General features: G+C 44.2%; 1 long non-coding RNA gene across 1 annotated transcript; it reads right to left on the bottom strand.

Annotated features, from left to right (window-relative positions):
- Window positions 1–658: 658 nt before the first annotated feature.
- Window positions 659–5984, bottom strand: LOC128575328 (uncharacterized). The gene is made up of 2 exons (XR_008376976.1): window positions 5530–5984; window positions 659–1041 (listed from the first exon to the last, which is right to left on the bottom strand). It is a non-coding gene; the product is annotated as an uncharacterized LOC128575328 (long non-coding RNA).
- Between the last annotated feature and the right edge of the window lie 12281 nt (window positions 5985–18265).

Genomic DNA, 18265 nt, shown 5'->3' with positions numbered 1-18265 from the left:
CCTTACACCTCCTCCCTTCCTGGAGCTATCCTTTGTTAATCATTAACAGGCCTAAGGCTGTGGAAGAGGAAATTTAAGCCACATCTACAGGCCATCAATTTACATCCCTTGAGTCTGAGTATACATGGGATGGCTTGTAGCAGACTTCCTTAACTCAAAACATTCCAAGCCTTCTGACCAGCATTTTTCAACTTTTTCATCTCAGGGCACACTTGAACCTATAGTTAAATTTCTGCACACACTGGCACACAAATTATGTCGATCAAAAAAAAGAGTGAAAGAATATATTTACTGTGCTTTGAGCTTCTTTTGAAAATAATTTTTTGGTTTTTTTTTAGAGACAGTCTTACTTTGCTGTCCTCGGTAGAGTGCCGTGGCGTCACAACTCACAGAAACCTCCAGCTCTTGAGCTTAGGCAATTCTCTTGCCTCAGCCTCCCAAATAGCTGGGACTGCAGGCGCCTACCACAAGACCTGGCTATTTTTTTGTTGCAGTTTGACCAGGGCTGGGTTTGAACCCGCCACCCTCGGTATATGGGGCCGGAACCCTACTCACTGAGCCACAGGCACTGCCCTTTTGAAAATAATTTAATTAATGATCTTTAAAACTTTTCACGGCACACCCAAGATCTTCTCATGACACATGGGTTGCGAATCACTGCTTTAGACAAACCTTTATTTCCTGAACCAATCACAAATCAAAGAATCTTAAAACCCACCCATAACCTATAATCTCCTGCTTCAAAATGTCCTGCCTTTCCAGCTCAAACCCAGATACATCCAGATACATATTGATTTATGACTTTACATGTAACGCTTTCCTCCTTGAAATGTAGGAAGCCAAACTGTCACCCAACCATGACAAAACCACTTGCTCAGGTCTTCTTGGGTGTTACTCTCCTAGCCATGTTCACACACATATCCAGCTCAAAATGACCTTCTTGAAATTATTATATAGAGTTCGGGTTCTTTTTCCATGGATGTCATCTATAACATAGTGTAAGGAGGAAAAAATTTCCTTCTGCTCTTCCAGCCGGGGCCTCTGTAACAGATTAACAAGAAAAAGGACACAGATTTATTTAATATAAGTTTGACGTGACCTGGGAGCCACCCTAAGGAAATGAAAACCCAAAGAAGTGGTTAGCCCTGAGTGTTTTTATGCTCGGTGTGATAAAGTGGGGAGTTGTGGGAGAATGCGATAGGACCAAGGTATCTGCTGAGGGCAGTGGGCTGAGGGGCACTCGGCAGGGCCTGCTCATTCAGATTCAGATGCAGGGACCTCTCAGTGTCCCTGTCCCTCTGTCTTTGGAGGTGAGGATGCCCCAGTCCTCCAGGCATAGCCTCTCACAGGAGAGTCTTGTGACCTGCTTCAGGGGAAGGATTTCCTGCACCCGCTGCTTCTCAAGTTCCTTCAGCTTAAAATATTTGATATGCCAAGCTCCATATTCTGAACCCTGTCAACAGGGATCACAATATTAGGCCAAACCAAGTGATAATTACGCATGGTTCAGCCTAAAACTCTACCCTGGCTGGTTACTGGGAAGATTAAACCAATTAATCTATCCAATCACCTTAGCTCAGTGCCTGGTACATAGTAGGTATTACTGGGGAGCCTGAAGCAGCCACACATCAACCTTTCCCTCTCCTCCTCTCCTACTAAGACAAAGACACAAAGGATCTGGTTAGCCCAGAAGTTTGAGGGAAAGGACCCTAACCTTCCAGGCAACCTGACTCTAGAACAAATGGACTTATTAGACATCTACAGAACAGATCAGTCCCAACAAAACTGAATACACATTCCTCTCATCAGCCCAGGGAACATCCTTCAAAACTGATCACATCTTAGGTCACACGTCTAACCTCAGCAAATTTAAACGGATAGAAATTATTCCTTGTATTTTCTTGGACCATCACGGAATGAAAGTTTAACTTAATAACAACAGGAATCTTCATACTCCTACAAAGAAATGGAAACTAAATAATCTTAGGCTGAATGATATCCGGGTCATAAATGAGATTAAGAAGAAAATTACCAAATTTTTGGAACAAAATGATAATGAAGACACGAATTATCAGAACCTGTGGCATACTGCAAAGGCAGTCCTCAGAGGGAAATTTATGGCGTTGCAAGCCTTCCTCAAGGGAACAGCTGTGGAATTTGCCCACCCCACCCATATAAAGGGATCTTTAACTGCCCCAGGTGCAGACACCACCTTTGCACTGCCCAGGCAGGTCTACCCTCCTCTTCCAATAAAGCTGGCCTGAACATCTGCACAGCAGCCTCCTCTCTGGGTGCCACTGCTTACACCCTTCAGGGACCTCTTATTTATTTGTAGTCCTTATTCTCATGTGACAGATACACATCAGAAGCTCAGCGAGATGAGGTGACTCATACCCAGGCCACCCAGCTGGCAGGCAGCAAGCAGGTCAAGGACGCAAACCCAGATGCAAGCCCAGTGCCCTGCGCTCGTCTCTGGAAGGGCACATCATCCCTGCAGGGCTGGTGGGAGCAGTGCCCAAGTCTGCCACTCAGGCCTGCCTTCCCCACCTGCCTGCTAGATCTTGGGATCCAGGGCTGAATGACCCCATCTCCATTCATGGTTGGCTGGCTCCCCTTCCCCCACCTGCTGCTGCTCCCTTGCCTCAATATCCTGAATCACAACCATCTGACAGGCACGTGACATGTGATGGGAGAGGCTTGGCAGGACGGCACTCAGAAGATCCCTGTAGGTGGCTAAGGGATGAAGGGAGAGTGGGTTCACAGGCAGCACTGGCTACAGGCTTTTTCACAGACTCCGCTTCCTTTCCAGGTGTGAAGGCTTGACTTGGCCCGTGCGTAGAAGCCTGGGAGGACAAGCGTGTGTGTGTGTGACTATGCATGTGGGTGTATGCACCTGTGTGGGGATGAGCGCTGCCTCGGGGATGGGGACTGGGCAGGCAGGGACGTGAGCACGTAGGTGAGCCTGCGTGAGCACCGTGATGGGGCTGCTCATGCGTGTTTCACGTGTATGTCAGTGTAGCTGTGGTGTGTGGAGGTTATTTGTCTAAACAGGCAGCTGAGCAGAGTGTCTGCAGCCAGAAAGCCTGGAGTCTGCGCCCTGGCTGTGCCGCTCAATGGTGAAGGGGACCAGAAGGTGTCGCCCTACAATATGTCTCTTTGCCACATGGATCATTTGATCAGTGAGAACCAGCAGCCACAGGAAAAGCTTTACTGCCGCCACCCCCACCCCCACCAACTGCCTGATAATAGAATACAAATTGTCCTGACTTATTGTGGTCAGATGTACATTTTTGACTTTATGATGGTGTCCTCAGTACACTCCTCGACTTACAATAGGGTCACATCAGAATAAATCCACCATAAATTGAAAATATCATAAGAACACACCACCATAAGACAAGGGCCATCTGTAAAAGTATCCCCTATTGTAAAGGAAATTTCCATTTACAAAATTTTGCAAAGATGGCTTGGGGCCCGTAGCTGGCGGGTTCAAATCCAGCCCGGGCCTGCCAAACAACAATGACAACCACAACCAAAAAATAGCCAGACATTGTGGCAAGCATCTGTAGTCCCAGCTACTTGGGAGACTGAGGCAAGAGAATCGCTTAAGCCCAAGAGTTGGAGGTTGCTGGGAGCTGTGACCCCACGGCACTCTACCCAGGGCGATAGCTTGAGACTCTGTCTCCAAAAAAAAAAATATTTTTTTTTGCAACGATGTCAGACAACTGTTCCTGGAGGCAACTTTTATCACTGAGACTTTTCTCTGCAGAACAAGATTACCCTTATTCACCTCCATCCTCTCCCCTCTCTTTCCCAGAACTTGCCTCCCCACCCCAGAAACTCAAAACCCCTTTTCCTTTGTTGATATTTAAACCCAAGTTCTAACCAGCCCTGTGAGTCATGGATCACCACGTGCTCCCGTGTATACACAGCACACCTATCAATAAACTTGTTTGTTTTTCTCTTATTAACCTGCCTTTTGCCCATTTCATTTACAGGGCTGCAGGCAGAAAGCCTAAGACAATGAAAGGAAAGGATTTTTGTTTTTCCCCTCCCTATGCTGTCTTTCAGGGTGAGACACGCCCTCTTATTCAGGTTCTGGGTTCCAGGGAAAAGGCACTAAGAGTTTAGGGGAAACTCTGGGGAGCTGACGCTTTCTGGGGCTTAACAGATCAACTCACAGCCTTGAGGGAGGCAGTTGGTGTGGGGGAGAAGTCTGTGAGGCAGGTGAGCTGAGTGGGAGGTGCACGTGGGCAGGGAGTGCACAGGTGTGTGTGTGTGTGTGTGTGCCTGTGCACATCTGCACATGCATGTGTCTGGGCTAGAGCCCGCAGGTCAACACATCTGTGCATGCACAGTCTGGCTTACCAGGGCAGAGGCTGAGGTTTCAGCCCCTCACAGGCGTCATGTTAAACCAGGCTCTGCCACTGTTCATCAGCTACAGGCCAGGAGCCCACCCCAGCCCTGGCTGAAAGCCAAGTGAAAAAGAAAAGAAACTATTTAGAACAGAGCCAAGGTCTCGTTGGCCAGACTACGTTGTCCAGACTGTTCTCAAATTCCTGACCTCAAACCATCCTCCCGCCTTGGCTTCTGAAAGTGGGAGGATTACAGGTGTGAACCACTACACCCAGCCTGAAACTTTTTTATTTATTTATTTATTTATTTATGTGCAATTTTTGGCCAGGGCTGGGCCTGAACCTGCCACATCCCCAGTCTCCCATTCTTGGAAAAAAGTCTTTGTTAATCTGTTATCAATCACAGTCTCAAAGAAGTATAAATCACAGTCTCTATTCTTCCCCCTGAATGGCAGTCATTGTCACCAATAATCACATGAGCTCCTACCCATGGGACTGTCAGGGCATCCAGGACACAGTATTTTTCAAATACAACAGAGGCTGGGCTGCTGACTTCTAACTGAAGTGTTCCCAGCACTTGCTCAGTGATACTGAACTCTTGTTCCATTACCATGGAGAGATTCAAAACTGTCTTTTCAATCTCATGAGCTCCAAATGCCAGGTAAAGAGTCCTGAGTACCAAAAGGATCTTAGAATTGTGATATCCAAGTGGGTTTTTCTACTGTCACATCTAGGACATGTTCTTGGTACCAGTTTATGAAAAAAAAAAAAAAAAAGCCTAAGTTTGCAGTTTGGCTGACGTTTAAAATAGATACCTGGCAACAGAGGGTGTCAGATAACCAAGTCCACAGTGTCTTGACTATCTAGGTGAGGACAGCTTGTATACTTTATCGCCACACACACTAGCAAAGGGCCAGAGTTATTTACAGATAGGGTCAGGTTGGAACCCCTGGTCTCCCGGCCTGGAGTTTGCTGTGCCTCTTCTCCCTCCTTCCCCCTTCCCTCCCTCATCCCTGGCACTTCTACATCTCCAGGTTGTATGTGTTATCAATCTGTGGGAACAGAACAGTTGTAAAGTATTTGATACAAAAGACCTTTGGTCTGGTTCTGGCAGTTACAGGGTCACCAGACTTTCAGTCTAACCAGATGTAATCTTCAGTGTCTGGCAACTTACCAAGGGGAGAGAGTGAACTACCCCAAGTTGCTCAAGCCTTACCGTCTTGTGGGCCTTCCCGAATATCAGATGTTTGGACAACCACCGACATCATGAGGGTTCATGTCAACACCATCCACAATCTTTGTAAGAGGTGCAAGAATGTCATTTGTGGAATCAAATCACAGAGCCTGATCACAGTATTGCTCCAGTACGTTACCCAGAAAAGATCCAGCATCATCCCTGTTTTCAATGCAGGGGGATATTTTCCTTTTTAGTGACTTTCCCTGAGTGAAAGATAGTTTGTGAGTTTCCATAGAGGGTTTTCTGCATCCAGTTGACTCATCAACGGGAGAAGCAGCATGATGCTTCTTCTCTGGTTGTGGACACCACCTCTTGTCATACATCCATCTTCAGACTGGTTCCACCAGGCACCCACATTGACAGAAACACAAATGAGTTCAGATTCAACACAAATGAGTTCAGATTCGTTCGCATGGTCTAGATGTTGGCATAACCAGCAATTAGATTGATTACTCGGTGTCAAGGATGCCAGGTCTGTGCCTGATCTGCTGGAAAAATAGTAAGGGTTAGTAAGAGCAAGGCATAGTTTGAAAGAGTCATAATAGATGATTAGAAAGAAAATGGGGTAGGTCAAGGCAATTGCCCTGCAGCTTCCAATGTGCAATTCTTATAGGGAGAGGCTTAAAAGAAGAAGCGTTTTAAAAGGAGCATGGAGGGCTGCTTAAAATTTAAAAAGGAATGTATAGATGAAAAAAGGGGGTTTCTTGATCTGCAATCTTGGGAAAAGCTATCCGAAGCCAGGTCCTTCAGGGGCCTGAAATTGGCCCTCAAATCCTTACTTTTAGATCACCTGTAGGGGTCGTCCTCCAAATGTCTTGGTGTAGTTTAGTGTGGCTCATGTAAATCTGGGAAGATTTTTCTTTTATTTTTTATGTCAGCCCTGAAATTAGGCTGAAAAATCAACTTACAATGAAGGCAGATTAATAAGAGAAAGGATGTATTTACCCTGTGCACAGGGATAAATCGCAGAGTGATAACTCCATTTTCCAAAGGAGTTAGATATCTTTATACAGGCCTTTTAGAGGGGAGGGGAAAATTGAGGAGTATAGGGTGTGGATGATTGCTAGGGAGGAGGAATGACTTGGAGATTAACCTGGGAGACCTGTTTATGACCCAAAGGATTTGACCCAGGCTCACCTCCATTCTCAACCTGAAATATTTTGGGATAAAAGGAAGGGGAAGGGAAGTCAGTTGTCCCCTTTGATCCTCTGATCAGGCCAGTCCAGTTTACGAAGGCCTCCTCCAGTGTGTCTTTGACATTGAATGGCCTTCAATTCAAAATATGCTTTATGTGGGCGGCGCCTGTGGCTCAGTGAGTAGGGCGCCAGCCCCATATGCCGAGGGTGGCGGGTTCAAACCCAGCCCCGGCCAAACTGCAACAAAAAAATAGCCAGGCGTTGTGGCGGGCGCCTGTAGTCCCAGCTACTCGGGAGGCTGAGGCAAGAGAATCGCATAAGCCCAAGAGTTAGAGGTTGCTGTGAGCCGTGTGACGCCACGGCACTCTACCGAGGGCGGTACAGTGAGACTCTGTCTCTACAAAAAAAAAAAAAAATGCTTTATATCAGGAACTCACATTTGGAGGTAAAATTTCCTTAGCTGTTTCAGTAGTTAATATTACTTTATAAAGGCCTTCTTAATGAGGTGAAAGTGCATGTCTTCTTCTAAAACTTTTGATGTACACAGGATCCCTTGGTCAAACAGGATGACAAGGCCTGTCAGTTGGTGGAGGCCAGGCTCCCTTTAATTCGATGACAGGCTGCAAGCATATTCATTATCATCTGCACATAGCTAGCCAAGGTGTTGAATGTTCACTTAAATCCCCGTGGTATTTAGGCAGTCCAGGAAGAGGAAGTTTATGGGTGTCAGTAGACACAGGGTAACAGAACGCTGCTTCAAAAGGGGTTAACCCATGTCGCCTAATTGGAGCAGCCAGGATTTTTTTCTTTTTTGTAGAGACAGAGTCTCACTTTATGGCCCTCGGTAGAGTGCCATGGCATCACACAGCTCACAGCAACCTCCAACTCCTTGGCTTAGGCGATTCTCCTGCCTCAGCCTCCCGAGTAGCTGGGACTACAGGCGCCCGCCACAATGCCCGGCTATTTTTCTGTTGCAGTTTGGCCGGGACTGGGTTTGAACCCACCACCCTCGGTATATGGGGCCGGCGCCCTACTCACTGAGCCACAGGCGCTGCCCGAGCAGCCAGGATTTTTATAAGGGCCAAAGGTAATACTTCTGGCCATTGAAGTCCAATGTCTTGACAGGCTTTTGCTAAAGTCCTCCTTACTTCTAAACTTTTACATTCCACTTGCCCTGAGGATTGGGAATAATGTGGGGTATGAAATTTTAATGAGTACCCCAGAGCCTTTGCAAGCAAGTGGTTTCAAATGAGTCCCTTGATCTGACTCAGTCCATAAAAGGACTAACAAAACAAGGAATAATCTCAGTTACAAATTTCTTTTCCACTGTCAAGCATCTGCACACCTAGTTGGACAGTATTCAGTCCATCCACTAATCTAGTAAATAATAATCAAACAGTAAGAAAAACCTAAGGCTGGAGGTAAATCTAGAAAATCAATTTGGAGTGCTAAAAGGAACAATCTGGGCCTTTGGCAGCCATTCCCTCCAGAGATTTGATGAGATTTACAAACAGTACACTGGGAAATAATTTGGTCAGAACATTGTAGCTCCCCTGTGCAGTAGTAACTATATATTTTTTCTTCATCATCCCCCATTTGCATATATACTCCATGCAATGGGAGGTAAGTGCAATTTTAAGTTAAAAGGGGTCATAGGAACCCTGCTTGGTCCAATACACAATCTATCTGGTATTATGCGTCCTTGGCAATAGAAGTGTCAGCCGAAATTTAGAAACAGGTCTGTATTAACTGTCTCCCTCTGAAGGTGAATGGAAAGAGGGATTGCGAATCAGAGTACAACAAAATTGAAAAGAAAGCTGAGCAGAGGTCAATTGCTGTATTTTTAAGGTCATGTGAACTAAAAATCATTTGAGTTCGTTTCTATCTTCTTGATAAAATATTTAAGTGCTTTTTATTTTAAGCTCATTAGTTAGAGCTCTTTTCATATATTCTGGTAGTGAAATATCACATACAGACACACCAATATACAGATTTACAGACAGAAGCAGTTTTAATAGCTCTTGCAAAGAATTTTTATATGCCAGCTCTTACATATTACTATTTTTATTCAGACTATCAATCTTCTAATTATCTATTTTATTGTTTTAAGTAATCACTAGCTAGGCAACAATCTTGCCTATAGTAAGATTTTGTCATTTCTTTTCTTTTTTTTTTGAGACAGAGTCTCACTCTGTTGCCCTTGGTAGAGTGCCATGGCGTTACAGCTCACAGCAACCTAAAAATCCTGGGCGGAAGCAACTCTCTTGCCTCAGCCTCCCAAGTAGCTGGGACTACAGGTGCCTGCCACAAGCCCAACTATTTTTTGTTGCAGTTGTCATTGTGGTTGAGCCAGCCTGGGCTGGGTTTGAACCCGCCAGCCTCGGTGGTGTATGTGGCTGGCGCCATAACCACTGTGCTATGAGCGCTGAGCCAGATTTCATCATTTCTGTAACTGTTTGCCACTTTTAGGGGCCTAAAAGTGAGCCAGAAAGTAGAATACTCAGTTCTTCAGAGATTAAAGATCCTGTTTTTTACCTTCAGTCTTGGTGTGGGTTCTCAGATCTCTAGGATCAATTTAGGCAATGATTGTTTTTTTTTTCCTTGCCCAAGAGCATAAGAAAAAGGAACAAAGGGATAGAACACAGAAATCCCCACAAATAAATTCCTGAAAGTTGGAGTTTCCACACCCTGTAGCCCTGCCATTTACTATTAATTTCTGCCTCATCCGGTCAGACGTTTGAGGCCTCTAAATTTATCTAAGCTAATTAATGATTGGGTCCAATGTGATCCCAGGCCTAGTTTAGTTTCTGTTGTGACTTCTGAGCCCAGTTAGGATCAAAACTTTGCTCAAGTAAACTCAGAGAGCTTGAGACACAAATCTGTAGCACTTTGGAATCTGAGAGAGAACTTACCCCCGGGGCTCAGTTGCAGCAGATACCTCGGTGCTCCTGGGGGTCTCTGGGAGCTCTATCTCAGAACCAACTTTTGTTTTGTTTCTGTTTTTATTTTGTTTTCTGGAGACAGAGTCTCACTCACTTTGTCACCCTTGGTAGAGTGCTGTGGCATCATAGCTCACAGCAACCTCAAACTCTTGGGCTCAAGCAACCCTCTTGCCTCAGTTTTTTATTTTTAGTAGAGACGGGGGTCTCACTCTTGCTCATACTGGTCTCTACTGAGCTCAAGAGATCCATCAGCCTTGGCCTCCCAGAGTGCTAGGATTACAGGCGTGAGCCACCGCACCTGGCCTCAGAACTTGGTGCCTGTGGCTCAGTCGGTAGGGCGCCGGCCCCATATACCGAGGGTGGCGGGTTCAAACCCGGCCCCGGCCAAACTGCAACCAAAAAATAGCTGGGCGTTGTGGCAGGCGCCTGTAGTCCCAGCTACTCGGGAGGCTGAGACAGGAGAATCGCCTAAGCCCAGGAGTTGGAGGTTGCTGTGAGCTCTGTGAGGCCACGGCACTCTACCAAGGGCCATAAAGTGAGACTCTGTCTCTACAAAAAAAAAAACAAAATTAAATTTAACACAGTTTAATTGAGCAAAGAGCAATTCACAAATTGGGCAGCTAAACTAGAATGGGTTCAGTGAGACTCTGTGCTGTACCGTGGTTGAAGAGCCTTCACGGACAGAAAAGAGAAAGTGACTACAGTTATGGAAGTAAGGTGCAGAAACAGCTGGATTGGTTACAGCTCAGCATTGTCCTTACTTATTACAGTTTGGACAGCTGGCTGCCTTTGATTGGCCCAAACTCCATGATTGCGAAGGAGCTAAGGAAATTTTGCCCCCCAATATGACACTTGGTATAAAGAATATTTTGAATTAAAGGACATTCATGATCAGGAAACATTGAAAGACGTCTTTCCTCTATCTGCATAAAACCGGTGAAACCTGATTGAGAATCAAAAAGGAGCTGCTGACTTCCTTATTACAGCTAACAGACCTGGCCCCAGGGTCATCTGAAGCAGGAGACCTGTCAGTCAGGTTAATCTATAAATAAATCTGTTTCCACTCCTCCTCCACACATCCCCCCAGCAACCACGTGTTACACGTATACTTTCCACCCTCCCCCCCCTTCCCTTCCAAAAGGCATCTATAAAGTCTCTGACCATCACTGAGACCTTGGGTGATCATTCTCGTGATCATTCTCGCAGTTCCCCCCATGCACATGGTATTTAGAAATAAACCTTTCTCTTATTAAACTACCGTAATTGTGAGTTGATCTTTCAGCGAGGGAAAAGAGAATCAAGGGGAAAGGGCAGGTTTCACCCTGATCCCTATAATTGGCAAAAGAGGAGGGGGTAGAAAGGGGTGAAGATGGATGGAACAAACTAGCTGGGACAAGCAGCTGAGGTTTGTGCCTTTCAGCTTTTTTCAACTAAAGTTTCAAGCTGGGTGCTGTGGCTCACGCCTGTAATCCTAGCACTCTGGGAGGCTGAGGCCGGTTGTCTGAGCTCACAGGTTTGAGACCAGCCTGAGCAAGAGAAAGACCCCACCTCTAAAAATAGCCAGGGATTGTGGCGGACTCCTGTAGTCTCAGCTACTTGGGAGGCTGAGACAAGAGAACCGCTTGAGCCCAGGAGTTTGAGGTTGCTGTGAGCTATGACACCATGGCACTCTACCAAGGGCAACAAAGTGAGACTCTGTCTGAAAAAAAAAATAAAAATAAAATAAAACTTAAGGACGACTGACCTGTGGCTCAGTCGGTAAGGTGCCAGCCCCATATACCGAGGGTGACAGGTTCAAACCGGCCCCGGCCAAACTGCAACCAAAAAATAGCCGGGTGTTGTGGCGGGCGCCTGTACTACTTGGGAGGCTGAGGCAAGAGAATCGCTTAAGCCCAGGAGTTGGAGGTTGCTGTGAGCTGTGTGATGCCTTGGCACTCTACCTAGGGCCATAAAGTGAAACTCTGTCTCTACAAAAAAAAAAAATAAATAAAATAAAACTTAAACTTTCCTTTTAAGTAAACCCAATAAGTCTTAACCAGGACTATAAATTAATCAAGGAAGCAAGAGTTGTCTATAAAGAGATGGAGAACGTTTTTTTTTTTTACAAGATCCAGAAAAGCCAAAAAACAATTCGAAGAATGAAAAGTCTCACTAGTCTTAAACAAGCTGTAACCCACATTTTTTTCTAGTCATATTTACGAAGGTTCCAGTTTTTCCGCTGACCATACAGATATAAATATCTAAAAAGCCCCAGCTGCCTCCACAAAATACAGGAAAGCAAAAGCTATGCACAGAAGGGGAAGGAATCAAGGAATGGAGAGAGTTACTGAAATATTAAAACAGTACAGATTCCTTCCCAGCTCATGAATCAAACCTCGGCTGCTGAGGGGAAAGCACAGAACTGTAACCATTAGGCCATCAGGTGGCCCAACCTCTGCCATTACTTCCACAGGGCTCGTATTTATTTATTTATTTATTTGTTAGAGACAGAGTCTCACTTTGTCGCCCTCAGTAGAGTGCTGTCGCATCACAGCTCACAGCAACCTCCAGCTCTTGGGCTTAGGCGATTCTCTTGCCTCAGCCTCCCGAGTAGCTGGGACTACAGGCGCCTGCCACAATACCCGGCTTTTTCTTTGTTGCACTTTGGCCAGGGCCGGGTTTGAACCCGCCACCCTCCATATATGGGGCCAGCGCCCTACTCACTGAGCCACAGGCGCCGCCCCACAGGGCTCGTATTTAAAGGGCTTTTACCTTTGTCTAGACATCCGATATTTGTTCTTTTTCTTGATTTTTTAAGGCTAACCACAACATTATATGTTTTTCTTTCCATCTGATTTCTTTTACTCATACAAGTGAAGTAATCGTCTCAAATAGAAAGATCTCTAAAACTTAGGTTTAAATTCTAGAAGTCTTTAAAATTAAAGGATCCACCTTTTGGCCATGAATCTCACTGGTATATTTATTCCAAAACTGATCAATCCCATGCCTCTTTATTGAAAAACCCAGGTGGTAATTTCCTGATTTAGCCTGGAGAGAGCACAGAAAAGGCAGTTTCTAAGATGCCCAAAAAGTCACTCTCAGAACTAGATAAACCAACAAAGAGGGGAGGACATTTTAAGACAAGGACTTCCCCTAGAGCTGGACACGATTGGTACAAAGAGTGTATTTGGCTTAGACTCTTCCGTGACTCAGGCTGCCAATCTTTTTTTTAGACAGGCCACCTGTTGTATTCCAAAAAAATACACCCCGTGGATGGTGGAGACTGAGGAGAGAATTCCCACACATTCAGAAGACAAGCTCTGGGAAACAGGACGACAGGGAATCCTCGTACACTTTTTGTTTTCAAGGACCTGCAAAATTTGTCCTTCATAGATACCAGTCTAGCAAGAACCTTCTAATTGACCAATCTGTTGGGCAGGCTTGAACGTTAAGATTATGGGGTGCAAGGCCCAAGTTCTACCTATGGTAACCCTCTTTTATTTTACAAAAATGACACAGAAAGACAATTGACAAAAGAAAGAACAAACAGTAACAATAACAATTTCTGACAGGAGATGGAATCAAACAATATGCATATTTATACCACAAAGTACCAAAATATATAGCAATACGGGAGTCACTCACTAAAACTTTCTCTCCTTAATCTTAGATTTGGAAAGGACAATGATCTTTTATCATCTGTTCAAAGGATCCCCCTTTTTGTTTTTTTTTTTCAGAGAGAGAAAAACAAGGGGTTTGGTAAGTAAGGTTATCTTACCACATTGCTGATTGATCAGTTTCGTTTTCTCCTCACTGCAGCTTTCAGCAGAGCAGAGCTGCCAAAATGGGCTTTGAGGTCCTGCCAGAATGGGCTTTGAGATCCCGCCAGCTCTCCTAGATTGTACCGAGGGGAAATTCCCCGGGAAAGTTTGCTGAAAAGATCAACTCCAATTAAGGCAGATTAATGAGAGAAAGGTTAATTTACCACAGTGAAGTTCAGATATTTTTATAAGATCCTTTTTAGAGGGGAGGGGGAACAGGAGGAGTATAGGTAATTCTGTTTAGGGGCAATAAAAGGTTACTAGGGAGGAGGAAGACAGGAGGGAAACAGATTGACTTGTAAATTAACCTGAGAGACAGGTATTATGTTTTAAATAATTTGGGCCAGGCCTGCTTACATTCTTGATCTACCTTCTGTAATATATTAAGATAACAGGGAGGCTAGGCCCTAGCTCAGTGAGTAGGGTGCCAGCCACATACACCAGGCAGGGCTGGTGGGTTCAAACCCAGCCTGGGACTGCTAATCAACAATGATAACAACAACAACAAAATAGCCAGGCGTTGTGGCGGGCGCCTGTAGTCCCAGCTACTTGGGAGGCTGAGGCGAGAGAATTGCTTAAGCCCAAGAGACCACAGCACTCTACCAAGGGCGACATAGTGAGACTGTCTTAAACTAAATAAATAAATAAATAAATAAATAAATAACACGGCGATCACATATTGGATCAGATAGTTGATAACAAGCAGAGGAAGGGAAGTCAATTTGTCCCCTTTGATCTTTTGATCAAGTTAGTTCGGTTTATGCGGATAGAAAGAACTTGCCAAAGCTTTTTATCTCAAAAATTCGAAATACTCTTTACACTAAGGAGTCATATTTGGGGGTGATATTTTCTGAGCTCCTTTAAGCAAAAATTGGCCTCTTCCTCCCCTAAAATGTTACCTCTTTCAGGCTCTGAATTCATTCATTCATAGAACACCAACCTTGAGTTGGGTCCTTCCCTGTGCACCAGGATACAGCAATGAACAAGACAAAGACATTGAACCCATTGAACACCCATGAGTTTATGGGGTATTTGGGGAGGATTCGGGGCAGCCAGTCATTGACACAAACCAGTGAGGTTGCCAGAAAAACTACAGGACGCCCAGTTAAATGTGAATCTTAGATTAACAATGAATACTTTCTGCGTCTCATGCAATATTTTGAATTTGATAAAATTATTTATTGTTTATCTAACGGATAAACAACAGGATGTAAGCAGGATGCCTTGAATTTTTATTTGCCTATGTAAGATATTTTCAGCTGTGGCTCGGCGCCTGTAGCTCAGTGAGTAGGGTGCCGGCCACATACACTGAAGCTGGCAGGTTCAAGCCCAGCCAGGCCTGCTAAACAACAATGACAACTGCAACAAAAAAATAGCCGGGCATTGTGGTGGGCACCTGTAGTCCCAGCTACTTGGGAGGCTGAGGCAAGAGAATTGCTTAAGCCCAAGAGTTTGAGGTTGCTGCGAGCTGTGACACCACAGCACTCTATCGAGGGCGACATAATGAGACTGTCTCAAAAGAAAAAAAAGATATTTTCAGCTCAGCTGATGACAAATAGCCTGAAGAAAATAAAGCTGCAATGGAGAGTGATGAGGGGTGTCTATTTTAGCCTGAGTGGTCAGGGAAGCCAAGACCCGAGTGGGGAAAAAAGACCCCACCTCCACCATACCCCTCCCCACCCCGGTTTCTTTGGCAGCATTTCTGTTCCCTGAACTGCAACTCTCTGACACTATAAAAACCTTAGAACTGTCCCCAGAAGCCAGACAAAAGTGAGAGATGTTTGTGAGAGTTGGGTGTCTTGAAATATCTGTAGCAAAGTAGTCCCAGTAGTCGCAACAGATAAGAAGTCTTTGAACAGAAGCAATAAATCCAAACAAGTGGTGAAGCTCTCCAGAAGGCATTACTTAGCCCCCAAATTTGACTTAAGAAATAGGAAATACATAGGCTGAACCCAGGGGACATATGATACGTAGCCACTCTTTTTTAGGACTTGGGAAATCCTGTTTAAGTGACTAAAAACAGAACTTGTGTCCAATCAAGACCTTGAGTAAAAACCCATGTCCAAGCCTCAAGTTTCTGTGGACAAAATGAACCTTAGAGGAGGTGGGAACCCCACAAATAGCTTGGAGAGGTAACCCCCAAATGTTTGGAGTAACAACATCATTGCCTTAGTGGGCTCACATTTTTGAAGCTTGGTAAGAATTGAGCTAAAACATGTTTCAGAAAATCAAACAAATAGTATTTGTATCTTTGTGTTAAGAAATATGGGTACACTGGCGGTGCCTGTGGCTCAGTGAGTAGACACTGGCCCCATATACCAAGGGTGGCAGGTTCAAACTCAGCCCCGGCCAAAACTGCAACAAAAAAATAGCCAGGCATTGTGGCGGGTGCCTGTAGTCCCCAGCTACTTGGGAGGCTGAGGCAAGAGAATCGCTTAAACCCAAGAGTTTGAGGTTGTTGTGAGCTGTGATACGACAGCACTCTACCAAGGGCGACAAAGCGAGACTCTGTCTCTCTAAAAAAAGAAAAAAAAAAAGAAATAGGGGTACATGTTTGAATTTTGAAGTATTGTAATATTTAAGAGAATATGGTGTGTGGAAATAACAGACTTACAGTTTTAATTTAAAATGCACAAATGAATCAATGATTGATTTAGACTTGTGCTTTTAAAGTTGAAATCTACTATGTTTGTCAATAGTATTAAAAGAGTTATAAAATTTTAAATTCACCATATTTAAAAACATAAGTTATATTTCTAAGAACAATTTAAGTTCTTTTTTTTTTTTTTCAATTTAAGTTCTTGAGAAAGTGTTGTTATTAAGGCAACTAAAGTATTTTTAAAAGAAACTGGGTATACTGCATTACATTTATAAATGCAGTTAAAAATGTTTAAACATGTGTCAACCTAAAACAATTCTAAGAGTTAGAATGGAATTTAAATAGACTTTATAACATTCTTCCTACAATGTTGGCACATAGTTACAGCAATTTGATTAGTGATAAGATAAGCAGTCTTTCTTTTGGGGAAGGGCACATTTAACATTTTTATTAAATACAGAGGGTGTAATAGTTATGGGTTTTCTGTCATCTGGTCTAAGCAATGCTGGAACACAAAAGGGAAGTTAATTTATGACAAAGGTCATTAATTAAGAAGGTAGGAGGCTTTTCTCCCTGACGTCAAATTCTCTCTAGTCACTGCACAAAACAAGAAACCTAAGAAAGCAAGCTAATCTATAATCTGAAGAGTAAGAGGTGGAAACGTATGACTCAGATCGGATTCACGTCTCTCTGTAAGGCTTAAAGCAGGGGTGGGGAACCTGCGGCCTTAAGGCCACACATGTCCTTCCAGGTCCTTAAGTGCAAAGTCCTGAATCCAAATTTTATAGAGCAAATTCTTTTATTTTTATTAATACATTTTCGTTCATCCTTTATATTTTTATTTTTAAAATGAATGTATTTAAAATACCAATGAATAAAATAAGCTTCAATAAAATCTTCTCCTGATTGACCAGCACCATTAGAACATCAGGAAGCCACAGGGATTAAATTGACGGCTGCTGCGCTCATGATTTCATTCTAACTGATGTCACTACTGCCAGGGCTGGTTGGTGAGAGTTTATGGGGGTTGAGTAGCGAGTACACCCGTCTACTATCAGCTTTGACAGTGGTGCCCTGTGTCTCTGAAGTAGAATTTGTGAATAGTTGCAGGGCTAGACAATACTTTTAAATTCTGTCTGCTTAACAGAACCATCATGCCAAAGAAGGCCAAAAGAACGCTGAAGGAATAGGATTGGGAATTGCAATATTATCTTGTTTCTGCTAAAGATAAAATGAATTGCTTGCTTTGTGATATTGCAGTATCGACATTAAAGAAATGCAATGATGATTGGCATTATAACACTCACAAGGGCCATAAATATTTTTTTTTTTGGCCAGGGCTGGGTTTGAACCCGCCACCTCCGGCATATGGGACCGGCGCCCTACCCGCTGAGCCACAGGCGCCGCCCGGGCCATAAATATTTTAAATCAAAGGGAGAGTCATGAGAGGTTATATTGCAGAAATTAAAAGATGAAAAGCAAAAACAGGCTCAGTGCCTGTAGCTCAGCAACTAGGGCACCATCCACATACACTGGAGCTGGCGGGTTCAAATCCAGCCTGGGCTTGCCAAACAACAATGACAACTGCAACCAAAAAATGGCCAGGCGTTGTGGCAAGTGCCTGTAGTCCCAGCTACTTGGGAGGCTGAGGTAGGAGAATTGTTTAGGCCCAAGAGTTTGAGGTTGCTGTGAGCTGTTACGCCACAGCACTCTACCCAGGGCAACATAGTGAGACTCTGTTTCAAAAAAAAATAAAAGCAAAAACAAAGACAATTATTTTATTTAGGGACAGAGTCTCACTTTATCACAGCTCACAGCAACCTCCAACTGGGCTTGGGCGATTCTCTTGCCTCTACCTCCTGAGTAGCTGGGACTACAGGTGCCCTCCACAATGCCTGGCTATTTTTTTGTTGCAGTTTGGCTGGGGCCAGGTTCGAACCCGCCACCCTTGGTATACGGGACCTGCAAGCAGCAATAAGACCTGGAAATAATGCCACTGTAGCAAGTTATAAAGTAGATTTATAATACTCAGAAAAAGAGGAAAGCCTTTCGGTGATGCAGAAATTGTGAAAGCATGCGTTACTGAAGTTGTAGGATGCTTAGACCAATAACATTTCAAAATTCTAACAACTGGCCTCTTCCAAGGAGAACTGATTAGCAGCATGAATTAGCCTTCCACGTAACAGAACAACTTCA

This window comes from Nycticebus coucang, chromosome 22, assembly GCF_027406575.1.
Source record: "Nycticebus coucang isolate mNycCou1 chromosome 22, mNycCou1.pri, whole genome shotgun sequence".
Classification (NCBI taxonomy): Eukaryota; Metazoa; Chordata; class Mammalia; order Primates; family Lorisidae; genus Nycticebus; species Nycticebus coucang.
This window is presented reverse-complemented; position numbering and strand designations above follow the sequence as displayed.